A 20,651-nucleotide genomic window follows, 5' to 3' on the forward strand; every position below is an offset into this window, starting at 1 on the left:
ACTTTCTGGAGGACCAAGTTTTGAAATCAGTGGAATTAGAGTATGACAGCTAAGGAAATGGAGAAAATTCTGGCATTTTGCTACATAAGACCGAATCGAGCCGTTTATCACATATTATTTTGTTATACTGCTGGGTGTACTACCCATCACTTCTTTACACAAAGAGAAACTACCATTTCAAGTATAACTTTTTGCCTTAAGAAATGCAAGGTGTCCCTGACTGCATCTAAGAAGGGTGGCACTCTGCAGTCACCCTTAGGTGCTTGCCGCTGGTATTGGCAGCTTCTCACAGGCCCAAAGGCCAAACTGAGAGAGGCAAGTGGAGTCCACATGGGCACTTAATACAGTGATGGAACGCTACATACTCCAACTCTGACGCTGGCCACCGCTATAGTTTTTGCGCCTCAAATGTCTAAGGGTCTTTTAGTGTTGACACCCTGGTTGACTGAATGTTTCCGAATGAGTTTAGATGGAGTGTCAACCTCCATCCAAACCCCTCATTCTGGCCAAGGGTTCTGTCTGACAGACACGTTAACTGGCCATTATAGTTGTCCACACACGCCTCTCTCGCTGTTGCGGCTGAACTAGGGGCTTCCCCCAGTGTGTTGTGCCCGGCTAGGGCAATGGACACTTTTCACAACCGCAGGCAATGCGAAAGTTTATCAGTTTTTTGTTAACTCTGGTGAGAGAGTTTTTTGGCCAGGGCCTATCTGCCGGACTCTCACATTGCATGGTGGACAATGCTAATACAGCATTTCAGCTGGCCCACCAGCCTTTTCCTTTTGTTGTGGTGGCACATTCTACTGGAGGAGTAACTGCCTTACCTGGATGATTGGGTAGTCTGCCCCATCCAGGGAACAGGCCACAACAGACACGAGGACCCTCTTGAACCACATTCGAGTTATGGGCCTCACACTAAATGAGGTGAAGAGTCACCTGAACCCCTCACGGAAGGTGATCCACCTTATGACGTCCATTGACTCAACTCTCATGAGGGCACGTCTCCCTCAGGTGAAAGTAACAAAATCCTATCCTACCTCAAACGTTTCGGATGAGCCATGCCGGTGTTAGAGTGCCAACAGTCACTCGACTGACTGACGGTGGCGTCACTGTTGGTTCCGCTGGGCATTCTCCATTAAGCCACTCCAACGATGGTTCAACTCCCACGGCACCCAAAACAATCACAGACCCCGTCAATTGTTGGTGATGAGTGCATGAGGACCCTATCAAAGTGGCTATTCTGCTCCTTCCTGTTAAATCACTCCAGAGATTTTAGGGCTATCGAGTGGCGCGGTGGTCTAAGGCAGTGCCTCTCAGTGCAAGAGACGTCATTACAGTCCCTGGTTCGTATTCAGGCTATATCACATCCGGCCGTAATTCGGAGTCCCATAGTTTGGCACAAAATTGGCTCAGCGTTGTCCAGGTGTGGCTGGGGTAGGACGTCATTGTAAATAAGAATTTGTTCTTAACTGACTTGCCTAGTTAAATAAAGGTTAAATAAATAAACTTAATAAAAAGAGAGCTGGTCTGCAGTGAAGCCTCTTTAACGGGTTGGGGTACCATGTTCCGAGGGTCAACTTGATTGGCCACCAGATGCTCTTGATAGCAACATGTTGGCTGAGACCACCATGGATCAGCCTTCTGTTGTCTCTCCTCTTGGGGACCCCATGGCAGCTGCCCCTGAGTCCCAACCTTCTTTTCAGGCTACGGGGACACTGTGGCACCCGGACACGCACCGCCTCCAGCTTCAGGCTTGGCCTCTGAGAGGCATCAGTGCACCCGTCTCGGCCGTCAGGACAATATGGTGAACACGTTGCGGAGCGCCATGGTTTCTTCCACCAATGCATCATATCAAATGTGGTGGGGCATAATTTGTACCTGGTTTGAGAGCTATATGTGAAAACGGTTTTACGGTTTTCACAGTCACTGCTTGATACAGGCCGAGCGGCATCCACGTTGAGAGTGTATTTAGAAGCTATCTTGGCCTGCCATGAGGCCAAGAGGGACCAATGGCTGGCTAGCTATTGCTCTCCAAATTATGAAGGGGGTTCGAGGTCTGTGTCCAGCAATGGCCCACTCGGTGCCAAACTGGAACGTTGACATGGTGCTGTCAGCACTTGCTAAGCCGCCCTTAGAGTTGATGCCTTTGAAGCACCTATTCATAAAGGGGGTATTGCTGTTGGCTATTACCTCCACTAAGAGGGTGAGTAAACTTCATGCCTTTTCAGTGAGCACCCTCCATCTTAACCTCTCATTGTTGCCTAACGTCCTGCTTAACAGACGAGAACCGGCCCTTACATTTGTCCCGCGACTGCGGGTGAGCTGGATGTTTTTCCCCCCAAGTGTGCTCTGCCCGGGTCAGGGCCTTGGACACTTACATTACCCACAGGCAATACGACAGTCTGATCAGCTATTTGTTTGTTATGGTGAGAGAGTTCTGGGCCTATTGATACAAAGACTCACATTGTACTGTGGACACTTACTACAGCATATCAGCTGGCTAGCCGGCCACTGTTGCCCCCGCCAATGAGGTCAGAACAGCTGTGCTGGGAGTTGTCTCCACTTCCCTGAGTGGGGATGGAGGGACATTGCAACTATCACTGCCCTGAGCTCAGTCCTACGGGACTTTGCTCTCTGTCTGGACCTTACCTAGATCATCGATTAATCTGGTATTGTGATACCATATTGGAGTGATCCAATATAGTGCTAAATAGCGAAGGTTACGTATGTAACCACGGTTACGTGAGCTGCTGGATCACTCCACTCCTCTTTGTCGGTGATCTATGGCGCCTCGAAAAGGACACGAGGTGGAAGAGGTGCGGTGGCAGCTATTTAAGGGGGTCAGCCACAGCACTCCCTGGTACACGGGACTAATATGAAATTATTACTGGGAATGTATCCATATTGGTATGATCCAATAGCTCACATAACCGTGGTTACATACGTAACCTTGGGACTTCACACACGTTTTGCACTATTGTTCAAATATTTCGTTTTTTTTTTGTATAGTTTAAGCTTCTGTCTTAAGCATCCTAAATAATGCTACAGATTCAGTTTTTGAAAAATAGTAAACTAGTAAAGGCAAAAAAGGGAAGCATGATGCGTAACGGGTATTCAAACTGATTACAGGTTACTATAAGGCCAACTACTTACTGCTGCGCCACGGAGTTTTGAGGAAAACAGACATTTTTTTATATATCTAATAATCACATGCTGCTATTTATTGCTGACCACTAGATGTCACTAATGTGCATTGTGAACAGATAATAAAGCTTGAGTAATTAACAGTTTTTCGGCACAATTTGATGAAACGTCGAAGACTACGGTACGCCTCAGAGGTACGCCTCAGTTTCCCATTACTACTTATTGGCCTTTAAAATATTATTATTTATGACAATACATTACATGTATCATAAGGGCTTTTTTTTGAGGGCCTGGTTATACCCTAACACGGCGGTGTTAGGAATCTCATGGTTTACAGGCCACATCAGGCCTGCAAGTCACATTACGCTGGCTTGTAAAAGTGATGTGTAATTTCTATCGGAATCCAGACAGCGTTAAGTCATAAATTATTATATTTATATAAATCGGCTGCACTGGGCCTTTAATAGTCACTTACTATAGTCATTTTGTTTATTTAACCTCTTGAGATGGGAAAATATGGATTTTATGAAGTTGAACATTAAATTAAGTTTTTTTTAAAATTATGTCACACTTCTCAAAAGACACTGAAATGGTGGAATCATTCTACATGTTTTGATCGTTGTATTTAGGCATTGCCAATGTTTTTTTTTAAATGTGTCCTTATTCAGACTAATCTTCCAATCTTCTAATTGTTTAAGCTCGTGGTGAGTGATATACTGTACAATATAACTTGCCATTATTAATGTAATTTGTTATCCACAATCTTCATTTCAATCTTCATGTGTGTGATACTTCAGATATTTGACATGGTTTCAAACAATATGATGGAATTCATTTTAATTATAGTATTTTATAGTCATCACTATTTTATATTCCACTTCACTGTAACTATGGGTTGTTCACATAAAGTGAGTTAAGCCTTCTTTCTCCTCCAAAACAGTAAATACCTTCCTAAATCTGTATCTTTATACATTTCCTTAACAGTATCAAGCATGTTAAAGATGACTACGGAACCCCATAACACAAAAGGACTTTATTTAATTTAATGGATGTTGTGAGTATAATGGAAATACTGAGCTTGTTTTTACCTCTGTAGGCTACTTGATGTCTATTGTTTCTCTTCACTCCATTTCTGTTCTAACTTGACAAAAATAAACAAAACAGTGTGTTCAGTGTGTCAAATCGGAGGGCCTGTTGTCTGGACCTCTGACAGTCTCTATGGGTGTGCCACAGGGTTCAATTCTCGGGCCGACTCTCTTTTCTGTATACATCAATGATGTTGCTCTTGCTGCTGGTGATTCTCTGATCCACCTCTACGCAGACGACACCATTCTGTATACCTCTGGCCCCTCCTTGGACACTGTGTTAACTAACCTCCAGACGAGCTTCAATGCCTACAACTCTCCTTCCGTGGCCTTAAACGCAAGTAAAACTAAATGCATGCTTTTCAATCGATCGCTGCCTGCACCTGCTCGCCCGTCCAGCATCACTACTCTGGACGGCTCTGACTTAGAATACGTGGACAACTACAAATACCTGGGTGTCTGGTTATACTGTAAAATCTCCTTCCAGACTCACATTAAGCATCTCCAATCCAAAATTAAATCTAGAATCGGCTTCCTATATCGCAACAAAGCATCCTTCACTCATGCTGCCAAACATACCCTCGTAAAACTGACCATCCTACCGATCCTCGACTTCGGTGATGTCATCTATAAAATAGCCTCCAACACTCTACTCAACAAACTGGATGCAGTCTATCACAGTGCCATCCATTTTGTCACCAAAGCCCCATACACTACCCACCATTGTGATCTGTACGCTCTCGTTGGTTGGCAGGTGATCTACAAATCTCTGCTAGGGAAAGCCCCGCCTTATCTCAGCTCACTGGTCACCATAGCAGCACCCACTCGTAGCACGCGCTCCAGCAGGTATATCTCACTGGTCACCCCCAAAGCCAATTCCTCCTTTGGTCGTCTTTCCTTCCAGTTCTCTGCTGCCCATGACTGGAACGAATTGCAAAAATCTCTGAAGCTGGAGACTCACATCTCCCTCACTAGCTTTAAGCACCAGCTGTCAGAGCAGTTTACAGATCACTGCACCTGTACTTAGCCTATCTGTAAACAGCCCATCTATCTACCTACCTCATCCCCATATTGGTATTTATTTATCTTGCTCCTTTGCACCCCAGTATCTCCACCTGCACTTTCATCTTCTGCCGATCTACCATTCCAGTGTTTAATTGCTATATTGTAATTACTTCGCCACCATGGCCTATTTCCTTAACTTACCTCATTTGCACTCACTGTATATAGACTTTTTGTTTTCTTTTGTTCTACTGTATTATTGACTGTGTGTTTTGTTTATCCCATGTGTAACTCTGTGTTGTTGTATGTGTCGAAATTGCTGCGCTTTATCTTGGCCAGGTCGCAGTTGCAAATGAGAACTTGTTCTCAACTAGCCTACCTGGTTAAATAAAGGTGAAATAAAAAATAAATAAATAAAAAAATCCATCAAATGTATTTCTAAAGACCTTTTTACATCAGCAGATGTCACAAAGTGCTGTACAGAAACCCAGCCTAAAACGCCAAACAGCAAGCAATGCAGATGTAGAAGTGAGGTGGCTAGGAAAAACTCCCTAGAAAGTCAGAATCTAGGAAGAAACCAAGAGAGGAACTAGGCTCTGAGGGGTGGTCAGTCCTCTTCTGGCTGTGCCGGGTTGAGATTATAACAGTACATGGCTAAGATGTTCAAACGTTCGTAGATGACCAGCAGGGTCAAAAAATAATAATCACAGTGGTTGTAGAGGGTGCAACAGGTCAGCACCTCAGGATTAAATGTCAGTTGGCTTTTCATATCCGAGCATTCAGAGTTAGAGACAGCAGGTGCGGTAGAGAGAGTTGAAAACAGCAGGTCCGGGGCAAGGTAGCACGTCCGGTGAACAGGTCAGGGTTCCATAGCCTAAGGCAGAACAGTTGAATCTGGAGCAGCAGCACGACCAGGTGGACTGGGGACAGCAAGGAGTCATCAGGCCTGGCAGTCCTGAGGCATGGTCCCAGGGCTCAGGTCCTCTGGGAGGGGAGGGGAGGGAGAGGGTGAGAGAGAGAATTAGAGGGAGCATACTTAAATTCACACAGGACACCGGATAAGACACGAGAAATACTCCAGACATGACAGACTGACCCTAGCCCCCGAACATAAAAACTATTGCAGCATAAATACTGGAGGCTGAGACAGGAGGGGTCGGGAGATACAATTCAACAGAAGAACAATACTATCCTTCTGTCTCATTGAGAGGTGAGGGGGATGGATAATGTATAGGCTGTGAGCCATTTGTGGTTACCGTACTGTTTTGCCTAAAATAGTCCCGATGTTTTGCAATGTAAAGTAAACATGCCAATCATCAGTCTTTCCAGGATTTGCATTATGAATATGTATATATGTAGGCAGACCAAGTCTTAGAATACTATTTCAGCTGTGTATATATATCTGAGTTCCTACTACACTGCTTCAGTCTGGAGGATCAGACCCCATCATACTACACAGACCAAATCCAGTCATATCTACACACACTACAGCAGGTAAAATAAACATAACGTAAATTTGTCTAGTTTGTGAGGTTAATAAATATAACACAAAGGACAACGTTATAGTACATTATAGTACATAGCTACATCTAGGTTGGGAATTCGATTTCATAATATCATTTTTATATTGATGTTGAGATGGAGAATTTTTGGAATTGGAATTTGGAACTTTCAAAGTGTTGCAGTGTTCTGCTCTTGATTGAAAATATTAACGGTCAAAGTGTCAGGGATGCAAACTCATACATTTGACACATATCCTCATACAGGACACCAACCCATCTTTCCTCTGTCTCTTCCGACCGTGCTGTCACCATGGACATGACACCTCTGCTACTCCTACTCTGTGCCGGTAAGGATTGGCTCAGCCTACTCTAACACAGGAACGATACATTGTTGTCACTGATTGTTCACAGTGAACAAAAATCTAGTTAACCCCATCAACAACAACATATTTCATAGCGACATGTATAACATCATAAACCATGAAATATACCTCTTATAATGTTTGCTTCTTTTGTTGGTCATGTGCATGCTAACGTTGAACTTCATCAAATTGTTTCTGTCTTCAGGTGGCTTCTGCACAGTCAGACTCAGCTGCCTCAGACAGTTCACCCTCAGTGAAACGAAGGTCAATTTGACAGAAGCACAGACAACCTGCCAGAATAACTATTCTGATCTAGTCACTGTGCACAACCAGGAGGATTATGAGCAGCTGATACAGTTAATGACATAATGCATCGCACACAGCCCAGTCTGGTGTGGTCTAATGGAGACCCTGTTAATGACACTGCATGGTCACTTCCGAATTACACAAATACAAACTGTGTAGCAGTCAACCCTAATGTAACATGGGAGATATGTTTTCAAGAGAAAAACGTCATGTGTTATAAAAAAAGGTAGGTCATTGCTTTTTTGGAGTAGCTGACTAGTGGTGGCTATTCAGCATGATAATGTCCAGTGGGGTGGGGGCAGGGTAAGATGTCCGTTGATGTGGGGGGAAGAAAATGTCCGTAGGTGGACCAGCGGGGGGGATAGGAAGTCCAGGGGGGCGGGGGGGGAGAGAGCAGGTAGCTGACTAGTGGTGGAAAAATGGTAGCAGGTAGCTGACTAGTGGTGGCTATTCAGTAGCCTGATGGTCTCATGGTGGAAGCTCTTGGCCAGTCTTCCAGTTTTTGCCATGACGCTCCTGTACTGCCTGCGTCAGCGTGATGGAAGAGGGCAGAACATGCAATGGCTTTTGTTGGTGTCCTGAAGGGCAGGCAGTGTGCACCCAATGGTACGTTTGGTTGAGCGTACCACTCTCTATAGCACCTTGCGATCCGCGGCGATGGAGTTGCCGTGCCAGGCTATAGTATGCTCTCGATGGTGCTCTTGTAGGACACTGTGAGGGTCCTCTGGGACAGGCCACATTTATTCAGCATCCTGAGGTTGAAGAGTCCCTGTTGTGCATTCTTCAACAAGGTGTCCATGTGATTTTAGCATTTCAGCTCCTTGGAGATGTGTACGCAGAGGAATTTAAAGTTATTGACCTAAGGCGGCCCCATTGTTGAGGTTGGGGGATGAGTTTGGGGGCGTACACAGCCTGGTTCCTCCTGAGGGTCCACAATCAGCTCCTTCGCATTGTTGACGTTGAGGTTGGTTACCTGGCACCATGCCATCAGTGTCAACCTCCTGCCTGTAGGCCGTCTCATCATTGTTGGTAATCAGGCCTATTACTTTCATATCATCAGCGAACTTGATGCTAGAGTTGGAACTGTGTGAGGCCATGCAGTCGTGGGTATACAGGGAGTACAGGAGGGGACTGAGGACATACCCTTGTGGGGCCCCCGCGTTGAGAATCAGTGTTGTGGAGGTATGTTGCCTACCTTCACCACCTGGGGGCAGCCCAGTTGTTCAGACCCCAGGCCGTGAGCTTTGTGGTGTGCTTAGAGGGCACTATGGCATTGAAGGCCGAGCTGTAATTGATGAACAGCATCCTCACATATACATTCCTTTTGTCGAGATTGGTAAGGGCAGTGCAATGGTGATTGCGTCATTTGCTTTCTTTTTGTAATCCGTGATATTCAGGAGCCCCTGAGACATAGGCTTCGTGTCCGACACGCTGAATTGCTCCTCCACTTTGTCCCTATACTTGTGTTTCGCCATCTTGATTCATCTGCGTAGTTCTACTGTTTATCTACTCTATTCTCCCCGGTCACCTTGCCATTTTTATAAGCAACATCTCTCTCATTCAGTTTCCTGACAAGGCTGCCATCAATCCACGTTTATTGATTAAAGTCATGTTTTGAACAACTATGGGAATCACATCATCTATGCATTTTTTGATGAATCCAATGACAGAGTTGGTGTATTCATCAATGTTATCCTCAGAGGTGACCCGGAACATACAGTACCAGTCAAAAGTTTGGACACACCTACTCATTGTGTTTTTCTTTATTTTTACTATTGTCTACATTGTTTGCCTACATTGTTTGCCTTTGCCTTGATGACAGCTTTGCACATTCTTGGCCTTCTCTCAACCAGCTTCATGAGGTCTTTTTGAAAGTCCATGATTACTTTAAGGCATGAAGGTCAGTAAAAAAGGAACATTCCAAGATCTTTGAAAGTTTCTTCAAGTGCTGTCGCAAAAACCATCAAGCGCTATGATGAAACTGGCTCTCATGAGGACCGCCACAGAAAAGGAAGACCCAGAGTTACCTCTGCTAAAGAGGATAAGTTCATTAGAGTTACCAGCCTCAGAAATTGCAGCCCAGTTAAATGCTTCACAGATTTCAAGTAACAGACATCTCTCAACATGAATCAGGCCTTCATGGTCGAATTGCTGCAAAGAAACCACTAAAGGACACCAATTATAAGAAGAGACTTGCTTGGGCCAAGAAACACGAGCAATGGACATTAGACTGGTGGAAGCCTGTCTTGGTGGTTCTAAATTTCTTCCATTTAAGAATTATGGAGGCCAATGTGTTCTTGGGGCCCTTCAATTCTGCAGACATTTTTTGGTACCCTTCTCCAGATCTGTGACTCGACACAATCCTGTCTCGGAACTCTGCGGACAATTCCTTCAACCTCATGTCTTTGGTTTTGCTCTGACATGAACCGTCAACTGTGGGACTTTATATAGACAGGTGTGTTCCTTTCAGGTGGACTCCAATCAAGTTGTAGAAACATCTCAAGGATTATCAGTGGAAACAGGATGCACCTGTTGAGCTCAATTTCCAGTATTATAGCAAAGGGTCTGAATACTTATGTAAATAAGGTATAAAATAATAATATTACATTTGCTAAAATGTTTTCACTTTGTAATTATGAGGTATTGTGTGTAGATTGCCGAGGATAAAAAAATAAATCCATGTTAAAATAAGCCTGTAACATAACAAAATGTGGAAAAAGTCAAGGGGCCTGATCACTTTCCGAAGGCACTGTATGTAACAATGCTGCTTAGCCTTCAACACCATAGTTCTCTCCAAGCTCATTATTAAGCTCGGGCCCTGGGTCTGAACCCCGGGCTGTGCAACTGGGTCCTGGACTTCCTGACGGGCCGCCTCCAGGTGGTGAAAGCAGGAACAACACCTCCGCTACGCTGGTCCTCAACACAGGGGCCCCACAAGGGTGCATGCTCAGCCCCCTCCTATACTCCCTGTTCATCCATGAATGTGTGGCCACGCATGCCTCCAACTCAATCATCAAGTTTGCAGATGACACAACTCTTCTTGGCCTGATTACCAACAATGACGATATAGCCTACTTTGGGGAGGTAAGGGCCCTGGCAGAGTGGTGCCAGGAAAATAACCTCTCCCTCAACATTAACAAAATGAAGGAGCTGATTGTGGACTTCAGGAGAAAGCATCGACGAGACCACAGTGGAGAAGGTTAAAAGCTTCAAGGTCCTCGGCGTATACATCACTGACAATCTGAAATTGTCCACCCACACAGACAGTGTGGTGAAGAAGGCACCACAGCACCTCTTCAACTTCAGATATTTGCTTGGCCCCTAAGACCCTCATACTTATGTAAATATGGTATTTCTGTTTTCTATTTTTAATCAATTAGCAAAAAAAATATTTTTAAATCCATTTTAGAATAAGGCTGAAACGTATCAACATTTGGAAAAAGTCAAGGAGCGAGGTCAGTACAGGTACAGAAGTAGGTCAGTACAGGTGCATCAAAGCTGGTACTGAGAGACTGAAAAACAGCTTCTATCTTAAGGCTATCATACTGTTAAAAAGCGATCACTAGCCGGCTTCCATCCGGATACGCAACCCTGCACCTTAGAGGCTGCTGCCCTATATACAGATCATAGGCTTTGAATCACTTTCCACTTTAATAACGGAACACTAGGCATTTTAACATTGTTTAAATATTTTTTACATACTGCTTTACTCATGTAATATGTACAGTATATTCTGTATTTTAAACTACTGTTTAAGTCAATGCCACTCAGACATTGTTTGTCTGAATATTTATATATTTCTTAATTCCATTCTTTTAGTTTGGGATTTGTTTGTATTGTTGTGAATTGTTAGATACTACTGCACTGTTGGATCTAGGAACACAAGCATTTCACCAAACACCAGCAAAACTTCTGCTAAATATGTGTATGTGACCAATACAATTTGATTTAATTTGATTAGCAGTGGTTAAACCTTGAATGTGTTGGCAATAATGTGGGAGCACGGGCCTCAAATTATTTTTGTTAACGGAATTTGTTCAGGGTCCAATGAAGATCTTTGAATGTATTTTTAGTATCACCTTGAGGTGGGATTTACTCAGCCATGACGATAATCCCTGAAAATGCTCTCATTATTTTTGGAATTGTTAGACAGAGATTTATAAATTGGCCATCTTAATTATTATTATTAACAGCTATTCTGATTTTTCAACAATATCAACTTTGTGTGTCCGTTTCTTTCAGAATCATTCCACCTAATCAATGAAACAAAGACCTGGGAGCAAGCTCTGGACTACTGCAATAAGAACTACCACGGACTGCTTAGGTTGGAGTCTGAGGCTGACCACAAGATTGGTGAGCAGAAACTGAGTCGTAGTGTGAAACTTGTACCTGGTCCTGTGTTGGTGGGTCTAAGGCAGAGCTGTCTCTTTGGGTTTTGGCTCTGGACCAATGGGATGCCAGTGCAGTGGAGTAACTGGGAGGGGTACAGACAGCCTAAACAGCCTCTGTCCAACCACTGTGGTGCCATGGCAACGTGGAGGTCACGATTACCACGCTGGAAGGATGAATGTGACTATACCAGCCAGAATACAGCATGATATTATAGTATGGCAACTTTATATGAACTTTGAACTCTTTGTCAAAGGACAAGGGAGAGCTCTGCTGGGCAACCCAGCCTTCCAGCTTCGACCAATCTATCGAAGCGCAGTTCAGAGTAAATATTTCTTTAATTTTCCTTTTCCAAATGGGCGGTTTTTTAGAATGCATAAGATTATGTATTTACGATAGCATAGCTTCATAAGGTCGATAGAGACCCAATCCTTTTGTTCCTCAGTCTTCCTGTGCTTTCATTCAAACCCAACCCCCTTTCTTTGTATAACCAGCTGTTATATCGGTTCTGTCCGCTAGGGACGATTTTCTTTTATGACATAATTAGTAATCAATGTATGATCCATCCTGTGTATATGTAATTCTGTGTGATTATTTAGGTATTTAGTAAATAAATAATTAAACCAAATGTTGTATTGCTGTTTCAACTTGTTAGCCAGGGTTTGTGAAGATTTTTACAACGTTCAGATGAGACTGAACAAGGTAACGATTGATAATTGACTGCTTTTGATATAAAAGATTACCAGATCTTTAAGAGTTTATTCGGAAGACAACAGCTCTATCAACATTCTTACGTGGTGCCCTGACTTCTTAGTTAATTACATTTAATTTAGTTAGTTTAATCAGGTAATATTAATTACAGAGAATTGATTTGATAAAATAGCATGTCATATATCAGTTAATCCATAGCAAAGAAACGACACTGTATTGAATTATACATTTTTTACATTTAAATATTGATGTCACAAATGTATCATTTGTACAGTTCTTTTTGCAAAAAACATGCTTATTAGTCTCTTGGAAATTAAACCATCAGGTGACAGGTTAAACTATTACATTTCTGTCATTGAACAACCCCATGCCATGATTAGATAGTAAAAAAAAGACACCAATCTCTTTCATAATTTATTTAAACAAGAAAAGCTAATCCGCTAACATTTCTGAAAATGGATGTGTAGCGTTTACGAATGAAACTCTTCAAGTATAAGTAAATATAAGTAAGACATAAGCATTAGTATAAGTTTAAGTTTAAGTTTAACCAACTCACTGTGATCATTAAATAGAAACAAATTAGACATATGAAAAAGTCAAAATGTTCAGGTCCACCACAGTGCAATTCAATCACAGATGAAGCAATGCAATAACAATGAGGTGGCAATTTGTGCAAATATGTATTTGTGTTTTGTGTTTTTGTGTGGCTTAATACGTGTGAAAAGACTTGATTTGCAAGAAAAGATGCACATTTTTGTGCAACTTCATTAACAGGAAAATACGTTTTTGTAGGGCAAATTGAGGAATAATCTTTTGAAAGTTACTATAGTAATGTATGATGGGCAATGGTTTTCTATACTGACTTTTTTTTGTGCCCCAAATATATTTATATATATAAAAAAAGTTAACCACCCAATATGGTTAATCAAACAGGTTCTCACAAGAACAATTGAAATATAATAGTAGCTTTACTTTGTAGTATTTTAAATGAATGTCAATACCGTTTTGTACGCCTGTTTTCAATTGATACTTTTGGATACTGTTGCACTTTTTTAATGTAGGCAAAAGTAGATCTACATGATTCCTTCATAAGGCATTTCATATTTACGGATCGCTATATACGGATCGTTATTGGATTTCCCGTGAAAGAGTAACGGTTAATGTGATTGGATGTTAATTATTTGACTAGCCTACCTGTATTTGACTTTGTGCTGTTATTTCGCTGAACACTAGATGGTTTAATTGTATTTTTTGGCAGTGAAACGAGGCTACTCAGGCGAGAAAAAAACCTCAACCAATTGTTTGAAAATTGTTTGTTTGAAAATGTGAAAATTATTATTATTATTATATATATTTTTTATGTGAATCACATTTTTATTTGGCGTTCCCCCAGTTTGGGAATGCCAGTATTAAGGCAAGTCGTTCAGGTCCTGAAGCAGGAAAGCATCCCCAAACCATCACGCTACCACCACCATGCTTGACTGTTGGTATGTGGTTCTTACTGTGGAATGCAGTGTTTGGTTTTCGGCAGACCTAATGGGATCCATGTTGTCCAAAAAGTTGAGCGAGAGAGAATATCCTGGAGCTGGAGTGGAAGAGACAGTTTGGCTGTGGGCCTAAAGGAGCTTCTGCTGTCTACATACAGTAGAATAAATTGAACCCTTGTGTTGTCCTAAGGGTCAAAAAATGACCCGCCACTATGTTTAACAGCCGAGAAAACCCCCAAAATTATATTTTTTCAACTTAAAATGAATTACTTTTCCTAGAGTGACCCGAACAGTGACGCATCACCTTTGTTCATATTTCCAAGAAAGCTGTACACCACCAGGGTACAAATATTGTCTTAGGGTCATTTTTGACCTGGCAGTTATAAAATAATTTACACACCACAAAAACCACAAAAAAATCTGTAATTCTGCCCCTGAACTAGGCAGATAACCCACTGTTCCTAGGCTGTCATTGAAAATAAGAATTTGTTCTTAACTGACTTGCCTAGTTAGAAAAAGGCCTGCATCCATAGAGACACACACCACCTCTACTGCTTCCACGAGCACATTCAATGCTAGCATCAGTCATTCTAAATGTGGTGTTACCCCAGCTAGCATGGACACTGACAGTTCTGAATCTGATGCAGCCGAAGAGCTACTGCCCCCTTACTCGGGAAAGCACGGAACAACAGACAGGGACGTTGGACCATCGAAGAGGAGCAAATATGATGAGAACTACATTGATTTGGGGTTCACTTATATTGGGAGTAGTGCCTTTCCTCAGCCACAGTGTGTTATATGTGCAAAAGTTCTCTCTCACAACCCGATGAAACCTTCGGTCTTGCGCAGACATTTAGAAACAAAACATGACATTATGAAAAATAAGCCACGGGAGTGGCTTAAAAAATTATAAAACATGTTTAAAAGCAACATATGCCATTAATAAGAAAGGGGCAAGAATAATATTATATGGTGAGCTACCGAGTGGCTAGGACAGGCAAGCCCCACACTATTGTGGAGAACTTAATTATTCCTGCTGCCTCGGATATGGCTGGGACTATGTTGGAGGAAAAGGCCCAAAAAAACTATACAGACAATGTCTTCATCAAACAACACTGTTTCACGACGCATCAGTGACATGGCAGAATATGTTTTGAAACAATTACTGCTTCACATACAAACCAGTAAATTCTATGCGTTACAGCTGGATGAGTCAACAGACGTGGCGAGCCTGGCACAGCTCCTGGAAAATGTCCGTTATGTTTATGGGGGGGGGTCAATTAAGGAAGACATCCTCTTCTGCAAACCACTGGAAACGAGGACATCAGGAGAGCATATATTTTAAGTACCGGACAGCTTTGCGACGTCAAATGGACTTTGCTGGTCCAGATGTGTTGGTATCTGTACTGATGGCGCAAAAGCCATGACAGGGAGACATAGTGGAGTGGTAACACGTGTGCAAGCAGTTGCTTCCGATGCCACTTAGGTACACTGCAGCATCCACAGAGAGGCTCTTGCTGCCAAGGGAAGTTTCTCACATGACTGGCCTATCTGGGTGATGTTTTTTCTCACCTAAATGATCTGACTCTCCGCAACTATATTCAATGTGCGGGACAAAATTGAGGCTATGATTAAGAAGTTGGAGCTCTTCTCTGTCTGCATTAACAAGGACAACACACAGGTCTTTCCATCATGGTTTGATTTGTGTGCAAATGAACTCAAGCTTATGGATGTCAAATGTGATATAGCAAAGCATCTGAGTTGGGTGCACAATCGCGCAGGTACTTCCCCGAAACAGATGAAAAACAACTGGATTCGGTATCCCTTTCAAGCTCTGCCTCCAGTCCACTTACCGATATCTGAACAAGAGAGCCTCATCAAAATTCAATTTAATCAGAAGCCACTGCTAGATTTCTGGATTGGGCTGCACTAAGAGTATCCTTCCTTGGCAAATTAAGCTGTTAAGACACTCATGATCTTTGCCCTCACTAGTATGAAAACTAAATACAGGCACAGACTGTGTGTGGAAAATAATTTAATACAACCCGACATTGTAGAGTTATAGGCATCCTTTCAAGCACACCCTTCTCGGATGCAATGTGTAGAGTCAGAGGTTAAACTCACAATAAAATAGTCCAGTGGGAAACCAATTTGTGGTGCTCAAAACAAAGTAGTAATTTAATAAAAGGTTGGGGGGGATGGGGGGGAGAAATACAACAGAAAGGCCTATCAGGTAACTGGTAGGTCCCCGTGCCCGGTGTGGCAGCTCCTCGGACCGCCTGTGTTAATGCACAAAACATAAAAGAGAGAGAGCAATGAGTCCGGGGTTTCCATCCTTGCTCTCAACTTGAGCCGTGTGGCGTGCTTCCCGTTAATAGGTCCTCTTCCTTTGGGGCAAAGAACACGAAGAGAGAGAGAGACAGGTGAGTCAAACATTGCCTAGTATCTTCTTTGTCGGTGTATCGAGGTGCTGCTCATACTCACTCCGGTTCTTCTAAGGACTAGGCATACCATCTGCCTGTCTGCCATACCGCCCGAGTGACTGCACCTCTACTTATACTCATTTGAGGTAACGAGGGACAGGTGGGACCAATTCCAGGTGCCAATTGGTTGCATCACCTGGACTGGGTAATATTGGTGTTGAATCACCAGCCCCAGTTGATGCCTGTAGAGCTGTCCATGGTGCTGACTCATCTTTGCCTTTAGCCCTCTGGAAATGACCGAGGTCCTGCTCATGCCTTTTTAGCACCCTGCTGGCCCCTGGGTTAGAACAGCAAGAGTTGGCCAAAGGGAAAGAGTGAGATAGAGAAGAAGAAGAAGAAGAAGAAGAAGAAGAAGAAATAGGCACAGAGTCAGGCAGATAGAGCGAGAGAGAGAGAGTGGGGTGGGGGGTGGAGTGACAAAGGCAGAGAAACAGAAAGAGAGAGATCATCACAAACTGTAGAAGACTACAGTAGAGTGACAGAGGGAGAGCGAGAAGACTAAAATGACAGAGGGAGAGAAAGATACCGAGACAAGCAGTAAGTCAGGCTTGTCAAACAATTAACGTCATGGGGAGAGAGAGAGGAGGAGCAAGTGGCCCTAGGTGATGGACGAGCAGAGTGGACATATGTAGTGTACAGCATGTTCACACAACCCCCTTATCATTTGCGCACACACACATATACACACACACACACAGCAGACTGTTTTGCCATGATGGCCAAGCTCCCAGGTGAACTGGAAAAGCTGTCACATCCACACACATATTTTTATCAAAGCCTATTGGATAACAACTTGTTTTTAACCAGGATAGAAGAATTTATAACTGACTTTTTCCCAACATAACATAGGTACAGCAGATCCCATTATTGTATGTGACACTTTAAAATGTGCCTTTAGATGCCATGCAGTTCAATACTCATCTTTAAAACAAAATCAACTTTAGGTCAAAATAGTTCATATTAGCAAAGGAAATAGAGGAACTAACAGTAGATAGCAGATACTGGAGATGACAATAAAAACTGTAGCATAGAAGCACAGAATAAAAATCCAATCAAATTGTATTGGTCACATACACATATTAGCAGATGTTATTGCGGGTGTAGTGAAATGCTTGTGTTCCTAGCTCCAACAGTGCAGTAGTATCTAAAACGATTCACAACAATACACACATCTGTAAGTAAAATAATGGAATTAAGGAATACATTCATTTTAGATTGAGCAATGTCGGAGTGGCATTGACTTAAACAGTAGTTTAGAATGCAGTATATGCATATGAGAGGAGTAAAGCAGTATGTAAACATTATTAAAGTGACTAATGTTCCATTATTAAAGTGGCCAGTGATTCTAAGTCTATATTAGAAGGGCAGCAGCCTCTAAGGTGCAGGGTTGCATAACCGGGTGGAAGCCGACTAGTGATCGCTTTTGAACAGTATGATAGCCTTAAGATAGAAGCTGCTTTTCAGTGTCTCGGTACCAGCTTTGATGCACAAGTACTGACCTCGCCTTCTGGATGATAGTGGGGTGAACAGGCCATGGCTCGGTTGGTTGATGTCCTTGATTATCTTTTTGGCCTTCCTGTGACATCGGGTGCTGTAGGTGTCGTGGAGGACAGGTAGTTTGCCCCCGGTGATGAGTTGGGCAGACCGCACCACCCTCTGGAGAGCCAGGCAGTGATACAGCCCAACAGGATGCTCTCAATTGTGCATCTGTAAAGGTTTGTGAGGGTTTTAGGGGACAAGCCATATTTCTTCAGCCTGCTGAGGTTAAAGAGGCTCTGTTGCGCCTTCTTCATCACACTATCTGTGTGGGTGGACCATTTCAGATCGTAAATGATGTGTAGCCAAGGAACTTGAAGTTTTCCACCTTCTCCACTGCGGCCCCATCAATGTGCAGGGGCGTGCTCCCTCTGCTGTTTCCTGAAGTCCACGATCAGCTCCTATATTTTGATGACGTTGAGTGAGAGGTTATTTTCCTGGCACTACTCTCCCAGGGCCCTCACCTCTTGCCTGTAGAATGTCTCATCATTGTTGGTAATCAGGCCTACTACTGTTGTGTCGTCTGCAAACTTGATGATTGAGTTGGAGACATAAGTTTGAAAAAGTTTGAGGAAAAAAGAACTGCAGGAACTTATTCAAGGAATATCAAGTGTAATACAGTTGAAGTCGGAAGTTTACATACACTTAGGTTGGAGTCATAAAACTTGTTTTTCAACCACTCCACAAACTATAGTTTAGGCAAGTCGGTTAGGACATCTACTTTGTGCATGACGCAAGTAATTTTTCAAGCAACTGTTTACAGACAGATTATTTCACTTACAATTCACTGTATCACAATTCCAGTGGGTCAGAAGTTTACTGTATATATGAGGGATACAATGATCCCAGCTCTGCAGATTTTGCTGCGAAGAGACAGAAGCATTCGATAATTTGTTTTGGTACGGTTCATATGTATCTTGTTTTTGGTTGCAGGTTCAGGAATGACTGAAGAATTGCAAAATTTACCTGAAGTTAACTCTGCAACTAGCACTGCTGGGTGATCTGAAAAGTCATAGTCAATCGATCAATAATATAATAATACTCTTAGCAAAAAATGTACCTTTAATTTACAACATGTAGAAACTATGAGAATAGATATATGGCAAATTGAAATCAAGGCTGGATGGTGTTCAGAGAAAGATGGGATGGGTTGAAGGGAGCTGAAGTGTGGGACAGCCCGTGTCACAGCCGGCCATGACCGGGAGCTCGCTAGGGCAGCGATGAGACAAGATAGCAACTGCCAATTGGATATCACAAAATTGGGACAAAAAATAGCAAATGGAGTAGAATTGCATAATTATAAAATTACTAAATGTTTTCTTTGCCCCAACGAAAAGTGTGTAGAACTGCAGAAAACTTGCTTTACACTGAAAAAATGTATTTGTAGAATTGCATGAAATGTGTTATAAAATTGCAAAAAAAATATCTGCCCCATGGCAAAACTTGCTTTAAAACGTACATTTTTCTCTCCGCTGTCAAGAGGGGGGCAACAAAAAAAGAAATGCTTGTTTGGTGTGGGGACCCCCCAACCAAATGTTGCTTAGGGTACCCTAAGGGCTGGAGCTGCACCACTGAGAGCGTCCTGACTAGTTGCATCACGGCCTGGTGCACACCCCAGCCGCGAGCTGTTCACTCCTTTACCATTGGGAAGACGTATCGGAGCATGATGTCTGATAGAAACTGTCTCTGAGCATGTTGGTATCTACAAGCCATCAGACTGCTGAATACTTGAACTGAACTGACCACCCGCACTGATTCTCCACACCTTAGCACACACACACTCACACAGAGACACTCATCCACACACACACAAACACACACACATACACATTCATGCTTCACACACATCACAGCTGCTGCAACCAGACTCTTATATATTATTGCTAAATACTTCACCATTTAAATACCTGCCCTCATAAAACACGTGGAAATATTGTATTGTAAATTGTGCCTTCCTGTATTATACTTAAGCTAAAATATTTATTATATTCTAACGAACCTTTTACTTCATATTCTTATGTTTTCTTATTTCTTATTGTTGTTGCATTGTCAAGAAGGAACCTGCAAGTAAGAATTTCTTTGGATGGTGTTTGCATGTGTATCCTGTACACACGACTAAGAAAACTTGAAACTACTATGAATTAATTTCCATGGAAATTGACAGTTCGTTTGGAGTGTGTATTGGAGGCGAAGTCAGGTGCAGGAGAGCAGAGTGTAGTGAACAGGCACACTTTTTATTCTGGTCCAAAATGACAGCACAAAGTAACATAAAATGTGCCCAAACACGGAACATAGACAAAAAGTAATTTGCGTAACAATATCCACATTTCCAAAATACACCTAACACAAACAATCTTACACAAAGACATGGTGGGGAACAGAGGAATAAATACATATGGATTGATTGGGGAATGAAAACCAGGTGTGCAGGGAACAAGACAAAACAAATGGATACATTAAAAATGGAGTGGCGATGGCTAGATAGCTGGTGACGTCGACCGCCGAACGCCGCCCAAACAAGGAGAGGAGCCGACTTCGGCGGAAGTCGTGACACAGTTAAATATTATATCATATTGTAACTTAAAGCTTGGAACACGGCTAACCATATGTGAGCATGTCATTTTGCTACAGCTGCTAAGTTTAC

The 20,651-nt window shown here is 42.7% G+C and overlaps 1 long non-coding RNA gene across 1 annotated transcript; it reads left to right on the forward strand.

Moving 5' to 3' along the window:
- The first annotated feature begins 6,623 nt into the window (after positions 1-6,623).
- LOC118942782 (uncharacterized) lies at positions 6,624-12,418 on the forward strand. The gene is made up of 3 exons (XR_005038433.2): positions 6,624-6,725; positions 6,998-7,080; positions 11,644-12,418. It is a non-coding gene; the product is annotated as an uncharacterized LOC118942782 (long non-coding RNA).
- Positions 12,419-20,651: the final 8,233 nt, after the last annotated feature.

The sequence above is a fragment of the Oncorhynchus mykiss genome, chromosome 21 (genome assembly GCF_057628025.1).
Source record: "Oncorhynchus mykiss isolate SJ-2025 chromosome 21, ASM5762802v1, whole genome shotgun sequence".
In the NCBI taxonomy this organism is placed as follows: Eukaryota; Metazoa; Chordata; class Actinopteri; order Salmoniformes; family Salmonidae; genus Oncorhynchus; species Oncorhynchus mykiss.